We start from the raw sequence: 19,656 nt of genomic DNA, 5'->3' as shown, positions 1-19,656 counted from the left end.
TTCTGAAATTCCACCTTTTATATGATTCTGTTTTCACCTGTTTGTTAAAATGAGTTCTTTTAGTCTGAAGACTAGTCTTCTTCAGTTCTAGGAAATTTTCTTTAATATAATAATTTCAGAGATAAATTTTTCTCTTATAGTTTTGTCTGAAACTTCTTATATTGGACCTCCGAAGGAATCTTCTGATTTTCTTTTTGGGCTGAGGATAAAACCAGGAGCCTCATGCATGCTAAGCTTGTGGTCTTCAAATAATTTGACATTCGTATCTGAGTGTTGACTTTACTAAACATTTGTCAACATTTGGTAGTATAATTTGCAAAAAATTTTTTTGCCAATTGAATAATATAAAAATGACAGTTTTTAATTTGTATTTTTTGGATAGTGTCAAGGTAGAGAACCTTTCTCCACATTTTTGCTAGTTGTATTTCCTCATCCTTGTAAATTTTTTTGTTCTTTATTTCTTATCATCACTATTAGTTCTGAAAATTGTTCTTTAAAATCAATTTGTAGTTGGGCATAGTAGTACATGTCTGTAATCCCAGTTACTTGGGAGGCAGAGGCACAAGAATTGCAAGTTTAAGGACAACTTCAGAAACTTAGTGAGACTTTTTCTCAAAATCAAAAATTAGAAGGGCCAAGGATGTGACTCAGTGGTAGAGCACCCCTGGGCTCAATAGCACAAAATGAAAAAAAAAAAACAAAAACATCAGTTTGTAGAACACTTTAGAATAAATACCTTAAATGTTAACCACTTCGCAAATTCACTGTAAGTACTTTTCTAATTAGTTTACTATCTTGCAGCTTTTTTTGCTGTTTTGAATGTGCATGAATTAAAAATTTGTTGTCAAATCTGCTGACTATTGTGTTTTACCTCTGGTATTTTGCATTTTTACTCCAACATGTGTTTGAAAAATAATACTAATTTAGGACTTCATATATTTAAACTTAATATTCAGCTTTTGAAAATTTACCTGAAATTTATATTGGAGTGTGGTAAAACATAGGGTCTGAATTTATGACCTTTTTAATTTGCTAAGCAGCTAATCCAATATGAGCTAGGGAATCATTTCTATTCTTAATTATACTCCTCCTCCCTTACTAGAGAGAATCCAAGGCTGCCTGCATGCTAGGCAAGCTTCTACCACTGAACCACACCCTAGCACTCTGGTCTTTAAAAAAATAAAAAGTCTTAAAAATAATTTCTATATGCATAAAAATATCTTTTCTGTTTTAAAAATTGTTTTATTTTTCCAGTTAGTTTTGTATCAGAAATGTGTGTATTTTCTCAAGAGAAACTTGCATTGCACCATATGAACTCCAGACTTCCTTATTTTAATTATTTTGTTCTGCTTTGGTTGTTTATGAAGGTTTTGTACACTTTTGCAATTATGTAATAAAACTTAAGAATGTTGCCATCTTGAGGTTGTATGTAGAACCATGTATGGTTATCAGGAAATTGCTGAGAAGGATGAAATACTGTGTCCAGGAAACCCCTAGGTTTATTTTATGTTTTATCACCATCAGCATGGTCATCATTATCATCATTGTTTGGTACTGAGGATTGAGCCCAGAGCTATATCCCTAATCCTTAAAAAAAAAAAAAAATTATACACACACACACATATTCAACACACATATATGTAGTTACATGGACACAATATCTCTTTTTTTTATTTATTTTTATGTTGTGGTGAGGTGTCTACACATGCTAGACAAGTGCTCTGCCACTGAGCTACAACCCCAGTCCTTATTTAGTTATTTTTTTATTTAAGTTATACATGGCCACAATGTCTTTATTTTGTTTATTTTTATGTGGTGCTAAGGATCAAACCCAGAGCCTCACGTGTGCAAGGCAAGCGCTCTGCCACTGAGCCACAACCCCAGCCCATCATTTAAGTCAGTATTTCTGAGCAACAACCCTATCACTCTGGCCCTGTTAGTAAAACAATTCCATCCTTCCTGCTGTAAGAGATAATGAAGAATTGCTTTCTTCTCCACCTTAAAATTTACTACATATGGGGAATGAAAGCAATCTAATGTTTGTATAAGTGTTGAGTTTTATAAAAAAATTACATAAACGGCTGGGTTTGTGGCTCAGTGGTAAAGTGGTGAGGCTCTGGATTTGATCCTCAGCACCACATAAAAATAAATAAATAAAATAAAAACATTGTGTCCATATAAACAGCAAATGGTACACTGTTCAGTACTGGAGCACAATGTGAAATCTTCCATCATCTCTTGCATTTCTCTTGCAGCAAGAAGGATGGAATTGTTCTTTTAAACAGGGTCAGAGGGGTAGTGTTGTTTCTCAGTGGTAGAGTACCTGGGTACCTGGTTATAATCCCCAGTGCTACCATAAAAACTAAAAAGTGAAATAGGGTGAAGTGAATTAAGTGGAGCTTTTATTTAAGGACAATCCTTGAATATTCAAAGTTTGTTGTTATTGGCTATCTTATATGATGCTTTTAAGTATATGAGATTCTTTTAAAATGTAGCCTTAAAATTCTTACCCACTTTTTGTTTTGTTAGTGCTGGAAATGGAACCCATGGTGTTAGGCATTATGTCCCTAGCCTCTCTCGTATGCTTTAATAATAGCATTGTGTTTCTGTTTCTGGAAGAAAAGCAGCACCAAGAATTTAAACAGTAGACTTAAGTGAAAAAAATTTGAGAAAATTTAATATATATATTAAAAATTTAAATTATATCTTTATAACATCCTTTATAATAAACCAGTAAATATAAAAATTTTAATTATATTTAAATACAATTCTTAATTTTTAGATTATGGAAATTAATAATCATTGGTTAGTTCTACTAAATCTAACAAAGTAATATTTCTTTTTCCTAAAATTTAATTTTATTTAGTTTATTTATTTATTTATTTATTTATGTATTGGAATTGAACCCAGGAACTCTACCACTGAACTACATCTTAGCCTTTTTTTTGTGGGTGTGTATGTGGTACTGGGTATTGAACCCAGGTGTATTTTACAACTAAGTTGAATCCTAAGTCCTTTTTTAAAAAAATCTTTATTTTTGTTTATTTATTTTTATGTGGTGTTGAGGTTTGAACCCAGGGCCTCATCTGTGCGAAGCAGGCACTCTACCACTGAGCTACAACCCCAGCCCATCCTAAAACCTTTTTATTTTTTATTTTGTGAAGTGTTTTGCTATGTTGTGGAGGGTCTCCCCAAGTTACTGAGGCTGGCCTCAAATTTAGGATTCTCTTGCCTCAGCTTCCTGAGTTTCTGGGATTTTAAGTGTGTGCCACTGTACCTGGCTCATTTTAATTTTAAAGTCAGAGTCCTACCGTTATTGCTGTTAAAAAACAAGAATTGCTCAGTGATAGAGTGTTTGTCTATCATCGGTTTATTTCCAAGCACTGCAAAAAAAAAAAAAATCAATTTCTCAAGTTATTTTGAAGCCCAGAACTTTACAGAAGTTTGGTTTAAGGCAAACTCTTTGGTGTCTTGGTTCGAATTTTTCTCTTACGTTTGTTTTGCGGCATTATTTTTGGTATTTTAATAAAATCACATATAAACTTTTGCTTATAAAAACTTTTCTCTGTATCCTTTTCATAATTACTTTGTTTCTTAATGAGTTAATAACCATTACCATGAAGTCACAGTATAATGAAAAAAATAATACAATTTTTTGTGCTTAACTAGGACAATAATTCCTTCAGGAAATATTGAGTGAATGATTATAAGGAAGGTAATTCTTTAGTTACAGATTAATTGACTTGAAAGTTAAAATCAACTATAAAACAGTCATTTTAGAGAAATAATTTATGAAATTAGATTAACAACAATTAAAACTTGGGTTTTAATAAGAAGCAATAACAGTGAACATTTTTCTCATTTAAGTAAAACTTAACACTTATTGAAATAACTTTCTTTTCTTTTTTTCGTCAAACCATAAACAAGAAATGGTAATGTTACTGTTTATTTCTTTACCTAAATTTTTAGTGGCAATGACTTTTATCCTTGTTATTTATGAGTGGATTGTTAATATGTTGCCATCTATGCCAATGGTTTTTATAGTCAGTCACCTATCTGAAAGTTATGATTGGGAATTTAGGATACAATGAATATATAGTTATCCCTCTGAATCTGTCAAGGTCTAGATTCCCCATGGATTCCAAAAACTTTGAGTTCCTTAAAATCTCATCCAATTTCCTTATATAAAATGGTATAGTATTTGCATATAACTTAATATATTCTCCCATATACTTTAAATCATATCTATGTTACACATCTATAATACCTAATACAGTGTAAATGGTATGTAAATAGTTATTATTCTCTACTGCTTGGGGAAAAATGACAACAGAAGGTTCATACATGTTCAGTTTAGGGAATAATGACAAGAAAAAGTTTGTACATGTTCATTCCAGTTGCAGTTTTATTTTTCAATAGTTTTATTCTTTGGTTGGTTGAATCCATGCATTTAGAACCCAGGTTCAGTGGGCCATTTTCATTAGTATTATAAATTTCAGATTAAAACACTTATTACCAAGGTTGGTATGCACTATTTGTTTTGTTTGTTTTTTGATCCTTGGGACCTACATCCCCAACCCTTTTTATTTTTTTACTTTGAGATAGGTTCTCACTAAGTTGCTTAGGGCCTCACTAAGTTGCTGAGGCTGGCTTTGTACTTTGATCCTCCTGCCTCAGCCTTCCAAATTGCTAGGATTTACAGGCATGGGCCATTGTACCCAGCTTGGTGTTTATTTTCAATCATAAATTATTGGCACAATACTGGAGAAAATATAACTCAAGAACTCAGTTTACAGTGTAAACGTGAATTTCTTTAAAGAATTCAGACTTGTTCATACCTGACTCCTATGGGTTTAAATAATTCTCTTAGATTTGCTTTTGGTATTAAAAGGGTTATTAGATATTTTTGTATTGGTATCATTAGAGGTAACGAAGATGACATTTTTCCTGTGATTTCTTAGATGTAGTGGTTGCTAAAACATCAGTTTTCATTATGTTTCTTCCCAAATGACATCAATTTTGAAAAGTGAAGCACTGTGAGTGCTCTTCTTCACCAGTTTTCCTAGAAGGATGTATAAAAACACCAATTATTTTCATTTTGTACAGAAAGAATAATCCCGAAATCATGAATATATTTTCTAGTTCCATGAATTTATTTTCATCCAAAGTGGAATTTTTGTTGTTGTTGTTTGTGTTTTTTGGTATTACCTTTTAACAAGGATCTTAGAGACACATTAGGATGGCTGAATTCTGAGAATTATAGGAAAATTTTCATGTTTTTTTTTTTTTAACTAAAATGGACAAGGAGTTAACTTTGAATTTGATTTTTTTTAAATTTTTAAATATTTTTAAACGTGTTTATAGACCTTTATTTATTTATTTATATGTGGTGCTGAGAATCGAACCCAGTGCCTCACACATGCCAAGCAAGAGTGCTACCGCTGAGCCCCAGCCCCAGCCCTAGCCCTTGAACTTGAAAATTATGGATTTAGCTAGTACTAGTAGAATGTAGATCTAAACTTCTTTCTATAATCATTTAATGGAGATGTTAATTTACATTTGTGGCTTTCTTATAAATGGGAACCTAAAATATTAAATTTGAGTTGTATAGAATACAAGATGGATCTCATTGGAGGATTGGGCTTTTCTTTTCTTTCTTTCTTTTTTTTTTTTTTTAGAGAGAGAGAATTTTTTTTTTAAATTTTAATATTTATTTTTCAGTTTTCGGCTGGTACAACATCTTTGTTTGTATGTGGTGCTGAGGATCTAACCTGGGTCGCACGCATGCCAGGCGAGCGCGCTACTGCTTGAGCCACATCCCCAGCCCCTTTTCTTTTCTTGATTAGTATATTAATGAATAATGAAGTTTATGTAAAAGAAGTTTAGGATAAATTGCATTTTTCTTTATCATATTGTAATAGATTGCCTTAAAATGAGTAGAGGTAATAAGTGATTGTAAATTCATGGATAGGAAAATGGGTGAAACTTGAGAATATTACGTTAAGCAAAATAAGCCAAATTCAGTCAAGGGGCATATGTTTTCTCTCATGTGGAAGCTAGAGAGGAAAAAGGAGAAGAAAGGTTAGGAGGGATCTCATGAAAATCAAGGGAGATCAGTACAGTATAGGAAATGGGCCAGGGGGAATAAGGGAGGAAAGAGGGAAAGGGAACATACTGAGGAATGATATTAGCCAAATTATATTGTTATATTGTGTGCATGTACAAATGTGTAACAACGAATTCCACCATTATGTACATACCAGTTGAAAAAAAAATGTGGAAGAAAAAAAATATCCAGCCTATAATGGGCTACAAAAACAAACAACAAAACAGTGGAATCTTTGGGAGGGAGTTGAGTCATAGAAATGTGTAGTAGCCCTCATGACTGGGATTAGTGCCCTTGTAAAGGAGGCCTAAGGGATACGTTACTTTGTTAATAGCCCAAATGGACCAGTTTTTGAAGCATGATAATTAAAAGAGAAACATCACTGGTCCTTTAAGGAACCTGCAAACTTACAACTTTCTCTACAGGGTGACCTCCCTACTTTCTTCTCCATCCCCCCTTTCTTCTTCCCTTCCCTTCCCTTCCCCAAAACAAATGAAGCAACACAGATACATGTTACCCTTATAAGACTGTTGTAAGGTTCTTATGTGATATTGTCTATGAAAATGCATTTTTAAAAATAATTTTTTGAGTCATACATGGACACAATATCTTTATTTATTTTTATGTGGTGCTGAGGAGTGAACCCAGGGCCTCACACATGTAGGCAGGTGTTCTACCACTGAGCCACAACCCCACCCCTGAAAATGCTTTTTAAAGAGGCACATTAATTTTCTTGTTTAGTAGGTTAAAGATTCTGGAGACAACTTGTTATTACATTTTGGTTAATTTATTCATTTATTTTTTGTGGTTACTGGAGATTGAGTCCAGGGGTACTTTACTCTCTTTTATTCTTTCTTCCTTTGTTTTAAGACAAGTCTTACTAAGTTTTTTGAGTCTCACCTTGATTTGGGAATCCTGCTTCCTCCTCTCCTATAGTTGGGATTACAGGTGTGCACCACTTTTCCCAGTTATCTTTGTTTAATTTATAAATGAGTTTGGGCTACTAGTTGTCTTTTTTTCATGTATTTTTAGTCGATGATTAGACCTTTATTTTATTTATTTATATGTGGTTCTGAGAATGGAAACCAGTGCCTCACACATGCTAGGCAGGCACTCTACCACTGAGCTACAACCCCAGCCCTACTAGATGTCCCCCCCTTTATTGGAGGAGTGGAGGGTACTTGGAAACATATTTTAATCTAGTTGAATTGATGATTGCCATGTTTTTGTTCAGAAGTTTATGAACCAGGAGAATGATAAATTGTATTTTTGATTTGAGAAACTGCTGAAAGCAAGTAATTAAACTAGAAAATTTGTCACTAATGAGTTAGATTGTCACTTTGTTATATTATGAAAAATAAAAAACTAATGAGTACTTAAGGGCATTGTCTTTATGATGGTTTTAAACCTCTACTGTGGCAAATTTAACCGAATTCCTGTGACCATAAATTAAGTGATGCTGTTTTTGATTCATGTTTTGTTCTTATGGACAGTTTTACAGACAATTTCTTACCCCCAGATTACTTGTAGTTAACTTTATAGTGACACATTGAAATGTTCAGAATATGGGACCTGTTGCTCTTCTGAGAAGAAAACTTGTACAACTTGCTTGTTTCTCCATTTGTGCTCTGAAGTTGTTACTGGTTCATTGTCTCATACAAAGATTCCATTCTGTATTATTTCTTTTTCACATTTTTACATTTGTTAATAAGAACTTTCTAATCGGCAGGAGAAAGCAGACAACTTCAATTTTTTTTTGTGTAATGCAGCCAAACTCAGGGATGCTGGGGAACAGAAGTAGTAGCAGATGGGGTAACCTGATGCTCCGTAATGTTGGAGTGGTTCATTTTGATTACAGACACAGGCAATTTGTGAAGTGAAGATATGGAGCCACAATCTATTCTGCAGGCTGCACTAACCATGTGTGTTGTGGTAAAGCCAAGAACAGCTTTATATGGACATAGCAGAAGAGACCTGATCCATTTTTGGTTTCCAGGCATAGACCCCCACATAGCAACACTGTCAACACTGTATCTGAGCATTGAGGCCAAATGGTGTAGATATTACTATACTTTTTTTTAATATTTATTTTTTAGTTGTAGCTGGACACAATACCTTTATTTTGTTTGTTTATTTTTATGTGGTGCTGAGAATCAAACCCAGGGCCTTGCACATGCTAGGGGAGTGTGCTACCGCTGAGCCAAAACCCCAGCCCACTATACTGTTTTATACTTCGAATGACAAATGATCTGCTCAGGAATGGGATATAGTAACAGGGAATCAGATTTATACCTTCTCCTAAACAGAAGTGGAAATTTGTTTTTCTTTTATAACTATGCTTAGATGGGCTATTCAGAATTATTTAGAATTTTTTACAAGTTTACATTGTAGAGTCTGTAATCAGTAGTGAAAAAAAATGCTAAGAAAGCACAGTTTTAGGAATGTAAATTAGTAGAGCCACTTGGCAGGATGTGTGGCCATATTCATTAAACTAGAAAATGCGTGTGACCCTAGTTTCCAGAAAAGCACTCTATAGATATATCCAAAGAGATATGGATATGATTTTATCATGACAAGTGTTTGAAGGAAAAAGGGAAATAGCCTGAATATCCAAGCATAATTGAATAGCTAGGTGATCTGTAGTATTGTTGTATAAAGGAGCCTATGTACCAAGTAATGAATCTATATGTAAGAGTTAGTTGCATTGTAATATGTATAATGTGGTACCACTGTAAATTTTTATAGGTACATCTTATAAAAGCTTGAAAAAAGATCTGAAAAGAGATATACCAATCGTTGATTGTCTTTTGAGAGAGTAGGAGAGATCAAGGCTGGAGGCTGAAATTGACTAGGATTCAGTGATGCTGGTGTCTTTAGCTTCATTTATATGCACTTTTTTTTAATTTAAAAGAAGAAATTTTTTATATGCCAACTCTCACCCAAAACAATAGCTACTTTTTTCCATATGATCACTTTGTGCATGCTGGCAAACTCTCTGCCACTAAACTATATCTGTAGCCCTAATGTGTATGTTTTGTATAGTTTTAATAATCTTTGGTTATGTACTATCTTAAAAACATGTTTTGATATTTCTGTGACATCTTTATTTCCAGCTTTAATAATACTCACATTATTTCTTTAAGATAAATTCCCTACTGGTGGGTAATGCACACCTTTATTCCTAGTGCCTTGGGAGGCAGAGGCAGGAGGATTGTGAGTTCAAAACAGCCTTAGCAATTTAGCAAGGCTCTAAGAAATTTAATGAGATCCTGTCTCAAAATATAAAAGGGCTGGTGATGTGGCTCAGTGGTAAAAGTCACCCTGGGTTTAGTCCCTGGTACCAAAGGAAAAAAAAAATTAAGATAAATTCCCAGAAATGAATCACCAGATCAATGGATATGGTAAATATTGGGCATTCTTATATATTGCCATATTCCTCCAAAAAACAATCATCCCAATGTATAGTGCTCTCAGCAATGATGAAATATATTAACTTCATCTCAACTTTACTGTTAGACTCCACCTCCACCCCAACCCCTGTTCCTGGGGATCAAACTCAGGACTTTGTGCCAGACAAATGCCCCACCACTGAGTTATATCCCTAGCCTTCCCTTCCTCCCCTCACCTTTCCTTCCTCCCCTCACCTCTCCTTCCTTCCTTCCTTCCTCCCTCCCTTACTCCCTCCCTCCCTCTCCCTCCATTCCTCCTTCCCTTCCTCACTCTAGAGATTGAACCCCCAGGGGTGCTTTACCCACTCAGCTATATCCCCCTGCCCTACTTATTTTTTATTCTGAGATAGTGTCTCACTAAGTTGCCAGGACTTCTCTTGAATTTGCCATCTTCTTGCTTCAGTTCTCTGGTAACTGGGATTACCAGTGTGTTCTACTGTGTCTAACTAGAATTTCTTTTTATTTTTTTAATATTTTTTACTTGTCAATAGACCTTTATTTTATTTATTTACATATGGTGCTAAGAATCAAACCCAGAGCCTCACACATGCTAGGCAGGAGACTTGACTCTGAGTGCAAATCCTTCTGCTGGTAGTCATTAACAGCATGATATTGGGAATGTAACTTAACTTTTGTGCTTTAGTTTCCTCATTTGTAAAATGGCAACTACAACTTACCCTATAGGATTGTTATAAGGTTTAAATGAGTTAATATTTGTAAAACACCTGGAATAGTGCCTGGCATGAATGTGTTTGATAAGTTTTAAAAGTGTATATATAAATTTGAAAAGCTTTCAAGTTGTCATATCCATAAATATATAATTTTTGAGGGCAAGCTATTTAGTCTGCTTTTAGTGATAAGGAAAAAAATGCATGTTATCAAAGGTAAGAGGTTTTGAGAAAGTCATTTGTTTTTTTGTCTTTGGGTAGGTAAATGTCTAAGTTATGCCTATTCAGCATTTTAATATATTTCCCTCCTGTGTTTTATTCATTAGATTAATAGATGAAGCTGATTCCAAATTAAATCTTAGGTTAAGGAAGAATATAGGAGAGAAGATAAGTTTTAGTGATCATAAATACCAGTTGCAAGATAATGAAAAAACATTTTTATTGAATTCTTACTATGAGTTGGATAGTGTTTAGATGCTGGGGTTCAGTACTAAGCATGAGACTGTGAACCAGAGAATACATAGCACATTTGTTTGAGTATTTAAGAAAATTTGTCTTTATCCAAAACGTTTTTGAATATCAGTAATATTTAAGATTCTTTGATAGGTGTTAGAGATACAAATAAATAAGTCCATTGTTTTGTTCTCAAACAGCAGAGGGAAGATGTACATTTAAATATAGTATAATTTATTTTAAAGTTAAAATAAACTTTGAAAGTTTGACCTTAAGTGATTATAAGGAAAGCCATTCTATAGATGGATGTTTAACTTAAGGTCATTGGTCATGGAAGCATTTAAAAGAGGTTTCTAAAAAGTGAATGAGGGACTCCTGAAGCCAAGATTTGAAGAATGCTGGCCCGTTAAGAATGATTGGGGCTCATAGGCAGAGTACATATGTAAGCAAGGAACAGTAAATAGTTTAGAATAGCTGGAGCCTCTGATGCATATCTCCCTTAGTTCTAAGTTTTACATTTTTAATTTTCATCTGTTATTTCTTATATTTTAGTGTTTATTTATTTATTTATTTTTAATCTTAGGGATTCTCAGTCTTGGCAAGTGATGTACTTTTTGGCCTTAGTTTCCAGTGATGCTCATGAGGCGGTCTCCAAACTAGATCTATAATAAACTCTTGCTATAAAAATTGTTTTTATCTTTTAGTCTAATTTTTATTTATTTATTTATTTTAAATATTTTATTAGTTGTTGATGGACCTTTATTTATGTATATGTGGTGCTGAGAATCAAACCCAGGGCCTCACACATACTAGGCAAGTGTTCCACTACTGAGCCACAACCCGGCCCAAGTCTAATTAATTTTTAGATATAAAAATTCTTACTTGGCCTCCCATTTTTGGAGTGGTCTTTGATATTCTTGATGTATAGAAAAATATGACTTTTATTGAACCTTACCTTTCTTTACTGGGATTCTGCTCCTTTGAATTTTACATTATTTCCCTCTTTCTAGTAGTATTTTTCAGCTGCAGGATTCTCACCTATAACAAACTATTTTCTGATTGCTTCCTATACATTTTTGTGTGTGAAGTAGCCATTAATTGCCCCCCCCCCTTTTTTAAAGTATCAGAGATTGAACCCAGAGGTACTCGACCACTGAACAATATCATCAGCCCCTTTTGTATTTTATTTAGAGACAGGGTCTTGCTGACTCAGGGCCTTACTAAATTGCTGAGGCTGGCTTTGAACTTGAGATCCTCCTGCCTCAGCCTCCAGAGCTGCTGGGATTATAGGCATGCACCACTGCGCCCTGCTTAATTGCTTTTTGTAATGCTCATTGTTAGGTATTTAGATCTGATTCAGAAAGTGTCTTTTTATATTCTAGTTATATATCTAGCATCTACCTTTGCACGTATTCTACCTTCCCATACAAATTTAATTTTTGAAAGTTTAGTTTTTATAATTTTCCTGTTCATATTTGTAGAAATATCTGCTATAGAATTTCCTTCTGTGTTTTTACTTTTTTTTTTTTTTATTGTAGTTGTATATGGACAGCATACCCTTATTTTGTTTATTTTTATGTGGTGCTGAGGATTGAACCCAGTGCCTTACATGTACTAGCAAGGGCTCTGCCACTAAGCTACAGCCCTAGCCACCCCCCTGGTGTTTTACTTTTATATTTAGTTAACTGTTCACATTTTGCCATTTTTTTTTTCTAATTGATTTTTTGGAAACTTTGGAAAAATAGTTGGTTTTTTTTCCCAAAATGATATATTTCTATAATTTCAAATCAAAATATTCTACATGCTTGTGAAAATGTTACTTTTGTAGATTTGTTTACTATTAGTGATTAGATTTGTACAGATAATTTTAATGATGGTTTCTCTAAACACTGGACTAATTAAATTATTGTAACATACTGTCATGAAAGAGTAAGCCCCATTGTTTTTTGAGGGTACCAGGCATTGAACCCAGAGGTGATAATCACTGAGCCACATCCTCAGCCCTTTTTTATACTTTATTTAGAGACAGGGTCTCACTGAGTCATTTAGGTCCTTGCTGAGTTGCTGATGCTGGCTTTGAACTCCTGATCCTCCTGCCTCAGCCTACTGAGCTGCTGGGATTACAGTTATGTACTACTGTGCCTGGCAAGTCTACTTTTTAAGTACAATATAGATTGTGTTCAAAAATTTGTCTGGATATAAAACTTGTTTCTCCATAGAAACAATGTTAAAAATAAAAGTGATGATTAGGTTCATAGGGTGGTGGCTTCCAGAAAATCAAATGATAATTTAGCTGAAATACTATATAGTTGCAGTAAAAAAGCAGTAGGAAAAATACTATGGGAATGCTAGATGAAGCAGAATAACAGTAATGCAGGAAAAAAAAAAGTCATTTAAAATTGTATCAAAATGCTAATACTTAAAGATAGGAAAAATCCTTCCTTGCTAGGTCAGCCAATCCTTTTTAGAGATTAATACAGCTGCAGCCTCAGTGTTTATTTGGTATTAACATTAATCACTTAGAGGGGAAAAGGATATTCTAAGGAAATTTTTATACATTTGTAAAGAGCTGGGACGTTGTCAGTCTGATATTTTGTATCAGACTGTGTATGTAGGACAGATTTGTTAGTTTATATAAATGAGTCATTTATGGCTTGAGATAGAATAGTTGGTTTAATTAGTTACTCTGATTGCATAAATTTCACATTATATTAATCCAGCATATTATTTTGCTGTGCTGAGGATTAAACCCAGGACCTGCATGTGGTAGGCAAGCACTATACCACTGGTTCATATATATTATTTTTTAGAACTATTTATTCATCATTTCTTTAAGTTGGTATAGTTCTGTAGTTTACATTACTTGATCATTAGGGAGTATTATTCATCTTTTTAGGAAATATCTGCTTCAGTGTTTAGTGTTTTATAAAGGACTTTCTTATTTGTTCAACTAATTATGTGACTGGCACTGTAGTGCTAGGTGTTGGAGATGAGTTGTGAACAACAACAAAAAGCATCACATATAAATAAATAAATTAAAAATAAAGTCCAGGGCTGGGGTTATAGCTCAGTGGTAAAGCACTTGCCTCACATGCATGAAGCCCTGGGTTTGATCCTCAGCACCACATAGAAATAAATAAAAATAAAGATATTGTGTCCATCTACAACTAAAATAATATATTTTTTAAAAAAGGTCCATGAACAAGTAGAAAAATATTAATAAAAAAGAGTTATGGTCCTTGCCTTCATGAAATCTGTGGTGTTGTGGAGAAAAAATATTAATGAAATCAGAAACTATGCAAAATGCAATAAAGGCTGTATGAAGGCAGTATCTGACTTAGTCTTACAGAGTAGGTAAGATTCAAAGTAACATTTAAGATGAGATCTGAAGGGTAAATTAAGTTTTTAAGGGGAATTGGAGATACATGTGTGGGTTGTATTTTAGCCAGTGGGAATAGCAGTGCCAAGCAATATGATGGGAAGAACTGCAAGAACCAAAAGCTACACTGGAGATTTTGGTCTTCATTCTGAGTATATTATGGCTTGATATAATTTTTCCCCTCATTTTGTGTTTGTTTCCAGTACTGGGGATTGAACTCAGGGCCTCATACCTGTGTACTGAGCTACATCATTAGCCCAGTCTAAGAGCAATATGAATACATTGAAAATTTTTCATATATGAGGGAGTAACATGACTAATTTTGAGATTTCAAAAGATCTTGTAATTTGGTAATTATATTTTGATCATGTACAATTTGTTGCATTACTAATAATAGTGGTGAAAGTTATGAAATATAATCTTGAATTTTGTATAAAAGATATTAGATACATTTCTGTCCTTAAATCCATCTCATTGAGCTCTACCTTTTGACCTAAAACAAAAATTCCTTATTTATGTAGGTGCCTTTACCAGTGCTCTTTTATTTCTTTGTATAGATTCAAGTTACTCTCTACCATCCTTTAATCTCAGTAATCCTTTTAGTGTTTCTTGTAAATTGCAGTAGTTTTCTTAGTTTTTGTTTATCTGGGATTATTTAAAATTTTCCTGTTGTCAAAGGATAGTTTTCTTGGATATATTATTCTTGGTAGAAGTTCTTTTTCTTTCAGCACTTTGAATATGTCTTCTCACTGCTGCCTTATAATACATAAGTATATGTAAAAGTATATATAAGTATAATGATTGTGATGTACATAATGAATTGCTTTTCCCTTGCTACTTTCAAGATTCTCTTTTTGTATATAGACATTTTGACTATGATGTGCCTCAGTGTAGATATCTTTGAATTTATTCTAATTGGAATTCATTGAGCTGTTTAGAGGGTCAGATCAATTGTTTTTTCCTCTCAAATTTGGCAAGTTTGGGGCAATATTTCTTTTTTTATTATTTATTTTTAAGTTGTTGGTGGGCACAATATCTTTATTTTATTTTTTTTATGAGGTGCTGAGGATCGAACCCACTGCCTCATGCATGCTAGTCAGATGCTCTTCCTCTGAGCCACAACCCTAGCCCCTGGGGCACTACTTCTTAAAATATTTTTTCTGTGCCTTTCTCTTATCTATTTTTGTGTATGTATATATTCTTTCTCTCTTTTCTCCCTCCCTCCCTCTCCCCCCTCCCTCTTTCTCCCCCATCCCTCCCTCTCTCCCCCCCCTCCCCCTCCCCCCTTTTCCTCCCTCTCCCCCCTCCTTTCCTCCCTCTCCCTCCTCCCTCCTTTCACATTTTTTTATGATACTGGGGATATAACTTGGAGCCTTGCACATTCTAGACAAGCATTGTACCACTGAGCCACATCCTCATTTCTTTTTTATTTTGAGACAGGGTTTCACTAAGTTGCCCAGACTGATATCAAACTTGGGATCCTCCTGCATCAGCCTCCCAATTAGCTGATATTAAAGGTTTGTGCCACTCTACCCAGTTTTTGTACATAACTGCTCTTGAGCAGTTTTATGGGTTTCTGAGGTTCTATTCATTTTCTTCAGTAATTCTTATTGTTGCTGTTTTAGTCAGCTTTTTTCCTATTGTGACTAAAAACCTGGACAAGAACAATTGTAAGGAGGAAAAGTTTTGTTTGGGTGCTATTGGTTTCAGAGTTCTTAGGCCATAGACAGCTAGCTGGCTTCATTCTTCCGGGCCTGAGGTGAGAGAGAACATCATGGTGGAAGAGTGTGGTGGAGGGAAGTGGCTCATAACATTATCAGGAAGCCGAGAGAGATTCTACTCACCAGAAACAAAATATATGTCCCAAAGACACTTCCCCGCAATAACCCACCTCTTCCAGCCACTCCTTGCTTGCCTTCAGTTACTACTCAGCTAATCCCTATTATCCCTATTAAGGGATTAATCTACTAATTGGGTTAAAGCTCTTATAACCCAATCATTCACCTGGAAGCCTTCTTTCATTGTCTCATACATGAGCTTTGGGGGGACATCTCAATCAAAATCATAAAAGTTAATCAGAGGATAATCTTAATTGACCTGACTTAAAGTTCTATGATTCTTCTTCAAGTTCAAATCTATGTTGAGATCCTTTAATGAATTTTTCATTTCGGTTATTGTACTTTTCTACTGTAAAATTTCTAATTGGTTTATTCCTCCACCTTTACTAGGGCCTTCTACCACTAAGCTCCATCCCCAGTCCTTTATTTTTTTTTTTTATTTTGAGACAGGGTCTTGCTAAATTGTAGAGGCTGGCTTTGAATTTGTGATCCTTCTGCCTCAGCCTCTGACTTTGCTGGGATAGGTATGTGTTGCTGAACCCAGTTTAATTGGTTTCTGTTTGTAATTTCTCTGTTAGCATTCCCTTTTTTGTGAGGCAGTGTGCTTATACTTTCCTTTATTTATACATGCTTACCTTATTCTTTGAACATATATTTTAAAAAAAATTTTTAGTTGTTGATAGACCTTTATTTTATATATTTATATGCGGTGCTGAGAATTGAACCCAGTGCCTCACACATTCCAGGTGAGTGCACTGTTGCTGAGCCCCAGCCCCAGCCCTTGAACATATTTTAAAAGGCTAACTTAAAGCCTTACCAGCAAGTATGACGTCTGGACTTCCTTAGGGACAGGTTCTATTTACTGTCTTTTTTCCTGTGTATGGGCCACATTTTCTTTTCTTGTATGCATATGTATGAACTTTACAAAAGTGGGTCAGATTCAGGCATTTTTGTATATGCATATTATTTCCTTTTTTTTTTTTTTTGGTACTGGGGATTGAACTCAGGGCCACTCAACCACTAAGCCACATCCCCAGCCCTATTTTGTATTTTATTTAGAGACAGGGTCTCACTGAGTAACTTAGTACCTTGCTTTTGCTGAGGCTAGCTTTGAACTTGCAATTCCCTTGTCTCAGCCTCCAGAGTCGCTGGGATTATAGGCGTTTGCCACTGTGCCCAGCTGCATATGATTTCTTGAAGTAAAAAGTGTGTAGTTACAGCTAAAGTTCAGGAATTACCCATGGGAATGAGGATGTCCATCATGTGTCACTCCAGAAAAGGGCTGATAATTACTGGTATTAATAGGAAAAACAATATATGAGTTTAGAGAGGATAGCAACCATTGTGCTATTCTTTTACATTGAGTAAGTTTTGTGCAATTATTAAAGTACATAATTTTATTTCCCTTTCAAGGACAATAAGTTCTGATCTCTTCATATGACCCTGCAAAAACCATTTAAATAGCTTCTCTAAGTCAGAAATGAGTAGTCGGCCTGTTTATACTGGTATTATAGAAATTGTATTAGTGTGCTCAGGCTGCCATAGCAGATAACCAAAAACTTGGTGATTTAAAAAACAGAAATTTTATTTCCTGTTGGAAGTAAGGTTTGGTTCCAAGAGGGTTGGTTTTTGGTGATGGCTATTAACTATAATTACTTACTTATTCTAAACAGAGCTATACTGTGGATTAGGGCTTCAACATATGTATTGGGGAGGGGGAACGTGTACATTTAGTTTATACCAGAAATGTAAACAGAATATAAAATATTAAAATTCTCCTATAGACTTGATCTTTATTAATGATGCTGACTTCACCTTGGAACCAAAGAGACACTTAGAAATCATGAAAGTTCATTTTTTTCCTTATCTTTTGGCAGCTCATTACTCATTAAACCCTATCCAGTTGACTAATTTTTAAAATGTACTTTCCCTTGCCTCACTTTTATGCATTCATGTCTTGTCTGTGCTAATGCAATAGCCTCTCAATTATTCTTTATGTCTCCAGTTTGGCTTTTTTCCAGTCTTTTAAAACACATTTGCACAAGTGTAAATTTAAATCTGTTTCTTATTTGTGTAAAATCCAAGAAAGGATTTTATTATTATAATAATTTATTTATTTATTCATTGATTTATTTTTATTTTTTAATAAAAAACCTAGCTATGTTACCTGGATTGGCCTAGCTATGTTACCTAGATTGGCTTCAAACTCTTAGATTCAAGTAATTCTTTTACCTTAGCATCCTGAGTAGCTAGGGCTACAGGCATGGGCCTCTGTGCCCAGCTAAAATAATACTTAAAATAAGATATAGCTGTATTTTTTTTTTCATACATAAATCTGGAAATATGACATCCATGGGTTGTTTGGCATCTTGGTTTTTCTATCTTTTTGACATTACCATACTAGTGTATGGCTTATAACTTTGAAGTTCACTCAAGGTATTAAATGGCTCCTAGAAGCTTCTGAATTCCAAGTGGAAAGACTAAACAAAGACAAAAGGACATTCACTAGTTGCTACCTTTTAAGGAGCCTTCCTGGAGATCCTCTCCTAGCAATTTCTATTAACATTTTATTGGTCATTTCTTGTGTTAAGGGAAGCTTTTAGCTAAGAATATTATCATCTTGAATAGTTAGGGTTTTATTAGGTCTTTCTGTTATTCTATCCTTGTACCTTATATGCCATTTATACATGCTAGTTAAAATCTCTATCCAGAGTTTCTCCCCCCCCCCCCCCCCCCCTCAGTACCAGGGATTGATCCCAGGGTGCTTTACCACCGAAATCTACATCTCTGGCCCTTTTTATTTTTTATTTGTTTTATTTTACTTTTTAAAAGTTAAAAAAATGTTGTATTTTTTATACCTTTATTTTATTTGTTTATATGTGGTGCTGAGGATCAAACCCAGTGCCTCACACATTCTAGGCAAGCACTGTACCACTCGGCTTCAGCCCCAGCCCCTTATTTTTTATTTTGAGACAGGATCTGACTAGGTTGTTCAAATTGGTCTTACTTGCGATCCTCCTGCCTCAAGCCTCCAAAGTCACTGGGATTGCAGGTATTGCCACCACAACTGGCTCTTGAATTGTTCTTTAATCATGCATGTGTATTGCCAAAAAAGAAACCCTAAAACAAATATAATACTTAGTATTCATGTATGTGGCAGATTATATTTTCAAACAATGGCCAAAAGATTATTTTTCATTACTTGTTTCTTACAATGTGACTTGGATAACTTCTCCCATTGATAGCTATAATATATGGTTCTTACCCTTGAGTGCGGGCAGGCTTGTGATTTAGCAGAAGCACCACTCTTGTTTAATTTTTTATTAGGATATCAATAAGAAGATTTCCTTTTTCTCTTTTAGCATTTTCACTAATTTTTATCTTTGTTGTTTTCCTTTGTCCTTTGTTTTCCTCCTGCCTCAGCTTCTGGAGCCCTGGGATTATGACTCTGCTTATGACTCTGCTTCCAGTTCTTTGTTAGCTTTAAAACTTTGTTAAAAACTTTGTTAGCTTTCTTATTTTGTTTTTCTCACTTTTTTCCAGTTGTTTCCTGAGTCAGTTCTTTCTTTGATTTTGTGGCAGATGGTGGACCTTTTGCTAAGAATTCTCAAACAGAAACCCATTGGCCTTTCTTCCTTTTTCTGTTATCAGAAAATGAAATAATTAATCATTGGTAGAGTCATTGTATATCTCTCTAGAGTGTCTTTTTCAAACTATCAACTTTTTCATTGTGAACTGTGTTGTGTGTATGAACACTGTTTTT

At 34.4% G+C, this 19,656-nt stretch overlaps 1 protein-coding gene across 1 annotated transcript in view; it reads left to right on the top strand.

Annotated features, from left to right (window-relative positions):
- Usp32 (ubiquitin specific peptidase 32) overlaps nt 1-19,656 on the top strand; it is a 175,677-nt gene that overhangs the window by 26,882 nt on the left and 129,139 nt on the right. The gene's annotated exons all lie outside the window — the stretch shown is intronic.

The sequence above is a fragment of the Marmota monax genome, unplaced genomic scaffold (genome assembly GCF_021218885.2).
Source record: "Marmota monax isolate L192 unplaced genomic scaffold, Marmota_monax_Labrador192_F-V1.1 WCK01_AAM20220418_F8-fsc00171, whole genome shotgun sequence".
Classification (NCBI taxonomy): domain Eukaryota; kingdom Metazoa; phylum Chordata; class Mammalia; order Rodentia; family Sciuridae; genus Marmota; species Marmota monax.
This window is presented reverse-complemented; position numbering and strand designations above follow the sequence as displayed.